Source organism: Gopherus flavomarginatus, chromosome 2 (genome assembly GCF_025201925.1).
Source record: "Gopherus flavomarginatus isolate rGopFla2 chromosome 2, rGopFla2.mat.asm, whole genome shotgun sequence".
NCBI lineage: Eukaryota > Metazoa > Chordata > Testudines > Testudinidae > Gopherus > Gopherus flavomarginatus.
The window spans coordinates 279,214,771-279,221,887 of NC_066618.1; positions in this window are offsets into that span (position 1 = coordinate 279,214,771).

A 7,117-nucleotide genomic window follows, 5' to 3' on the forward strand; every position below is an offset into this window, starting at 1 on the left:
TTTTGGCTTGTGGGTCTGTCATCCCCCACCTCCATTTTTGCCTTGGAAGTCATGGTTCTTGTTTTCTTGTTACTTCCTCCCAGGCTCCCCTCTCTGGACGACCCTAGGAGATTCCCTGCTTCCAGTCCTGGAAACACAAGTACGGAGAGATCTACTCTCTCTTCCCCCTCACCCAGAGGGTATGCAAAGTCAGGCTTAGTAAATCTAACACAAAGAGATTTTCCCCCTGACTTCTTTCTCCCACCAATTCCCTGGTGAGCTGCAGACTCAATTCCCTGGAGTCCCCACTAAAGAAAAACTCCAACAGGTCTTAAAAAAAAAGCTTTATATAAAAAAACAACATTAAAAGTAGTCTGTGTATAACAGTGACAATATACAGGGTCAATTGCTTAAGAAAAAAGTGAATAAACAGCCTCATTCCAAAAAAATACAATTTAACACATTCCAGCAACTACACACATGTAAATACAAAAAAAAACAATATAAACCTATTGTTTTACTATGCTTGTACTTACAACTTGAAAACAGAAAATTAAAAAACCTGGAGATAAAAAATTCACTCTCAGAGCCAAGAGGACACAGACCCAAGACAAAGAACAAAGAACTCACACCCAAAACTTCCCTCCACCCAGATTTAAAAGAGTCTTGTTTCCTGATTGGTCCTCTGGTCAGGTGTTTCAGGTTACTGTTGTTACCCCTTTACAGGTAAAAGAACATTAACCCTTAGCTATCTGCTTATAACAGGGTCTCCTCTGTGCTAAGCCCAAATGCTTTTGTTTGCTTGTAACTTTTAAGCTGAACCCCCAAACAAGCTATTTTGGGTGCTTGATTTTTGGAATTGCTCTTTTAAAATCTAGCAAAAGCCTAAGTTTCAGATGTATTTTCTTTCTTTTTAATAACATTTACCTTTTTAAGAACAGGATTGGATTTTTGGTGTTGTAATAAATTTATGCATACATTGTTTAATTAGCTGGTGACCACAGCTAATTTCCTCTGTGTGTGTGTGCGCGCGTGTGTGTGTACACACACACGCACGCATGCGCTTGAGGGTACTCCACAGGGAGGAATTCCCAAGTGCTCCTTCCTGGGTTCAAAGGGGTTGTTTGCATTTGGGTGGCGGCAGCATTTACCAAGCCAACGTCAGAGAAAAGTTGTAACCTTAGGAGTTTACTACAAGCCTGAAGTGGCAAGTATTAATTTTTAGAATCCTTGTGGGCCCCCAGCTTCTGCACTTGGAGTGACAGAGGGGGAATTCAGCCTTGACATGCCCAATGCCCTTCTGAAACACAGGTGCATATCTAGATAGAATCTCTTTTAGCTGCTGTTGTGAGCCAGCACACTGATTAATGTGAAGACCCTTGATGGATCACCAGTCCAAGTGAATCCTCTTCAGCCAACTTCATCCAGACAATGCTGGTCCTCCTGTTTTTATGACACAGAGCTCCAAGTCCTGGTGTTGACCATTGCACTGTACATTTACGGTGTGTACTCCTAAGGGGGAGAGTTCCCCTCCTGTGTATGTCTTCAACATAATGTCAGTCTTTTCCAACATGCTGTTGGTGAAGTTTTCCAGAAATTCTTTGTGTGGAATCAGATGCAGCTGAAACCGTGTCCAGCTCAATTTTAAGGGGTTTCCCAGTTACCACAGGTGTCACCCAGATGGCTTCTTTGCCTTTGTCTTGCATACAGTACTTAACTTGGCTAAGTCATCCTCACTGCAGTTGTCAGTTGGCTTGCGTGTGTACATGTTCCTTCAGTGTGCTGTCCGGCTCTGTGCAGATAGCTGGTTCAGCAAACCTCGGTAGTAATACCCACTATTGTTAAGTGCTGAAGGCTAGAATGCCATTAATTCAGTGCTTTTTGTCCTTGAAGATAATTCAGCAGACCTCAATGTTACTCAAAGAAAGACCACAGGCACAGTTTGGTGACAAAAGCGCTCAGCCACGTTTGTCAACAGAGCATGGTTACAGGTACCTAACACACGTATGCCTGTTACAATGGACTGTGGCTCAGTCAGTGGCAGGACTTTCCGTTGCCCCCTCGGCTGGACAAAGAATTAAAGTGAAGTACCCTGACATTTTTAGGCCAAGACAAACACAACTTATACACCATCTCATGTATTTCATAACATCTATTTGTTACCTCCCCTTCTTCCTGATATCTTGAACAAAACATCCTTATTCATTATTTTGTCAAACCATCTTGTACTAGATTGGGGTGTATCTGTTCTAGCTGGAATATATTTACGTCAATATCTAATGCCTAGTAACAATCATCAACAAACTTTGCCAAGTTCATGTGCAGGACAGTGAATTTGTAAACATCTGCTCTAATATATGGCCTGACTTTCAGGCCTTAGATCTTTTGTACCATGCCCAGTACTCTAGGCTCTCTCTCTCTCTCTCCACTACAGCTGCTGTAATCCTCAGCTTGCAGAAGTGCACCTGGTGGTGTTTTCTGGTCTCCTCTTCTTGGCATTTGTTCTTTCTTCTATAGACCCTTTTTGCCACAGTCCTGGCAGTCCTCTTGCCAGAAACAGCAATTAGTTGCACTGTGTCCATCCTTACCACAGCAACAGTAATTTCCCTGTGACTCTGTCCTGTTTTTCACTTGGGAATGTAATGTAATTAGTATGTAAGAGTGTTCACACTTACCCATTGATTGACACTATATGACTCGGGTTGCAGCCTGCATAGAGAGAGCGATCTCCATAGCGTTCTTGCATGTGAGAGTGGTTGTTGTCAGGAGATTCTTCTACGTTGCTTCATTTCTGATACCACATACCAGCTGATCTCTCAGGGCAGCTTGCAGGGTATCTTCAAAACTGCAGTATTCCACTAATCTTTGCGGTGCAGCTCCATACGTAGTTATTGTTTCATCTCCCTGTTGATTGTGTTTATGGAAGCTAAAGTGCTCAGCTATCTCCAAGGGTTTTAGTGCAAAATGCTTCTGTAATATTGTCCCCAACTCATCAAAAGTCTAGCGGTACAGCTTGTCTGGAGACCTCAGACTGCCAAGTAGGTGGCATGTCTTGTCACCATATAGTTCAGCAATGCAGACACTTTCTTCTCATCTGGTGTTTCACATAGCATGAAATACTGCTCCATCCATGCAGTGAACTTAGGCCAGTCTGCAACTATGCAGTCAAATGTTTCTATATATTCTTTTTCAGGCCCCATAACATCACAGTCCACAAAATTGTGTTTTCACTATCAGCTGTTAAACCAACAGTGCATCTTTACATCTTCGTGGGGCTGTTGAGGCCACCTCACACGTCTTGTCATGCTATCGGGATACTGCATGATCCCTTTCTTCCCTCAGTAAGGTGTGCTGCTGAGGAATAGTATTCTGCACCAGGCTGGTATCAGTTCCCACCCTCATTCTCAGCATGGCTACACTTGCTTACAGGCTCCAGGTGCTGGAGGACAGTTAAACCAGCAGCCGTGTATGAGCCCTAGTGCTTCGTCGCCATTGTTGGATCTGTTATGTCTGGACCCAGGAACCTGCCAATTAACACACACAGAGAGAGCTAAGTAACCTGCTTTTTTATTCAACTGATGCATTCCTTCCTGCTCCACCACACAGCTGCCACTCCACTACTGGGGATCTTGATACATAAAGATGCCCTCTAGTGGTTAGCAAGGAATATGCACAATTACATTACAGACTTTACATGAATCAGCAGGTGTGCTCCTCCAACTGGAATTTTTTTAGTTACAAACTCCAAAATATGTGAGTTCATGTTGTCTGCAAAGCAGGTGGTCACATTTAGGTCCTGATTTTTTCCTGTGTCCATTCACAGCCTTACTGAAATCCTAGATGGCACTCTTTAAAAAAAATGTAAGCATGAATAAGGAAAGGACAGAGGGCACTGGGAAACGACATACTTAGTGGTATGCCTGGAATCAGCCTGTGGCTGCTGTAAAAGAGGTGCTGTACCAACAGTACATTAGTACAGTTTGAGGGTGTACAGCTTCTTGTATCTTATGGAACATGCACACTCAGTTTCTACTCACTTTCTGGACTGCCAGTCCCACTACAGCTCAGCCCACAAGCAAAGCACCAGAGTCCAACAAGTCTATTCAGAACAAACAACAGAAGGAAAGTGAGTAATCACAGTGGAATGTGGAGCTAGCCCAAACTACAATATGAAGTGTGAGACACTCCCAGGAGCTACTCCAAGGGCAGCCAGTTGGCCAACAGCTTGGATTGCAGCATCCTCTAGAGTTCAGGGTTTCAGCCATTACTGTCTCCAAGGATACCAGCGTGGTCTGCAAAGTATCCATTCTGCAATGCAGAAGTTCCATCAGTTCATAGATAGTTCTTTTGTCTGGCAAATGATAGTACAGAAGTAATTCCTGAGCACCATGCAGGGGGGCCTAGCAGCTTCCTGGACTGTTGGAGCCTGGAGTTATAAGTCAGACACAGAGCAGCATTTCCCCCCTCCTCTCTTAGGCATTTTAAAGGCTCCTGGAGTGTTAGTTACAGCAGAATGAAGTACAGCTTAAGAGGGTTCAAAGGCCTTGTCAGCACTGGAGATTCTTCAATTTCAGCCATCTGTGGCCAGCCACCAATGCAGCTGCACCAGTACAAACCCCTCCTGTAGACAAGCAAAGCTCAGATACATCATGATGGTGCAGCCGACCTGGTTTCAAGCAGAGTTAAAGCTGTACCCCTGACTTTGCCTATCTACAGTAAGGACTTTGGTATAGTGTAGCTGTAACCCACACATCTCCTGGAGGTGGTGCCCTGTCCCATCTAGTGGCTCCGAGACCACTTAGAGAGAGAGGTATTAATGAGTCTGCTCTCCAGCCTTAGCTAAGAGGCATATAGCTTTTAGCTCATGCAGTAGAGACTCATGCATTAAGCTTCAGAGGTTCCAGGTTCGATACCGCCTGCTGATGACCGAGGTCTGTCAGTGTTACACAGCAGCTCCACTGGGTGGCCATCAATGGGTAAAATCCCATGTTAACAAGGCCTTAGCTAGCAGGTGAAAAAGAACACCTGAAAAGCATCAACAGCAAGCTGACTCCTTTAGTGGCCAGGTTCTTCTTTCAGTAGCAACCTGATTTTCAGAGTTCCTGAGTAACCACAGCTGAAGTCTGAAATCAGGCCATAAAATAGATTGACTTGAATAGCGGATAGGTTCCATTCCTCTTATGACAGTGTTCTCATGGACTGTCACCGTGCCAAGAGGTGGCCTTACTTTTCACATATTTGAACTGTCACAACCATGGTAGGGGGAAAGAGAGATATTATGATGTAATAGACCATGAGAGGCCAAAGAGCTGCCTCTCAAAACCTGAGAACCTGCTTCTCTCAGCCTTCAGATTAATCACAAGGCAAAATGAATTCAGCATATCAGAGAAGGTGCCAGTTCCCGTCCAAGGCTAATTATTATTATTTGTATTGTGGTAGCACCTAGGAGCACCAATCATAGACCAGGACCCTATTGTGCTAGGTGCTGTACAAACACAGAACAAAAAGATGGCCTCTGCCCCAGGAAGTTTTACAATGTGCATTGTCCCATCTAGAAACTGATTTGGAATTGGGGCTTTCTTGTGGCAGGCACTGTATCACATCTAATACAACAAGTAATGCCTGCTCCAAAGGATTTAGAAACAAATGAAAAGCTTGCTGAAAGCAGCTACCTATAGAAAAAGCAAAGTAGATGCTACTTCCCCAGTCAAAGCAGAGTATCTGCTGTGACTAAAGGTGCAAGCTCTACTGGGAGATTTCCTCAATGAGAACAAAGCCTCCAAACGGTGTAAGTGGAATCTTCGATTAACTCTGAATTTTTACACCTTAAGGCAGGGTTAGGTCCCCACAATCTATCTTCATACATAATATTCTCATGGAAAAAGGAGGGCACGACAGCTCTTGTTTTAAGGGCTGTCCATTGACCCCCACTGAACAAATGACTAGCTAACTGGAAGTTAGGGCTATATAAAAGTCAAACAATCCTTCAGGAAGGAGTCTGAATATCCAATCCGCTTTACTTAGACTGTAAGCTCCTTGAGGCGTGGACTATTTTGTTAATTATTTGTACACCACCCAGCACTGTGGGGCCATGGTTTATGATTAGGGCTTCTAGGCACTACCACAATACTACTACTACTAATAATAATAATTAAAGAAACCCAGCAATCAAAAATACCATGAGGTTAAGCGTCTGAAGTCAGCACTGTGACAAATTTTACACCCTATGCAGTATTTTGGGAACCACTGTATTACATTTATGAATGGTTTATGTACAATTGTGTTCTGCTCCATGGGGGAGGGTTACCACAGCTCCTCCAAGAACTAAAAGCCGTGGGGGGTGATTACCCTGGAGATTGTAGCTGTAAACAGTGCCAGAGAATCTCCATGCCCTGGACTGGATTGCTGGGTTTTACAGAGACGAGCAAACAAGCGGCTTTTGGTATAAAAGGCTGAACTTGAATTGACGCATAGCCTTCCTTCTGATTCAGCAAACAGACAAGACCTTCTGCTGAAGGGGGCACTCAACCCCTGTGGAAAGACTTTGTCCTACTAGGGTCCCTTGAGATTGATAGGTGACTCCAAGTATGTTTAGAGTGTATTTAAATCTGTGTGTTGTTCTTATTAGGTTCTCTCTCTAATGCTTTTACGGGAAGAATAAATGTGCTTAGCAAGAGTTGTGTAGTAGCTTGTAGCTTTTGGCAATACACTGGTCATAGCCCTTGGAGAGAATGCAATGCACATGATATGGCCATTAGGCAGACTGGGTTGATGGGAATATCACAGTGTAAGGCAAGGATCTGTCCAGCCTTAAAACTCCAAGTCATAAGGGAATGGGAGAAGGGTCCTTGCCCAAAGACGGGTGATGGCTGGAGATCGGAGATCTGAGATCTGACTGGGCACTGCTGGATTGGACCATGGAAGGGGTTGGGGGGAAATACAGGTGCAGTTACCCTGAAACTGAGGCAAGTACTTCTAAAGATCTCACTTATTTGTAAGGTGCCTATGAGTTGGTATTGGAAGAGGTGAGAGGTTAATTACCCCTACAGTACCGTGATTTCTTTGAGATGTTTGTCCCTATGGATGCTCCACCACAGAATGTGCGTATGCCTGTGCACTCTTGACTGGAAACTGTAAA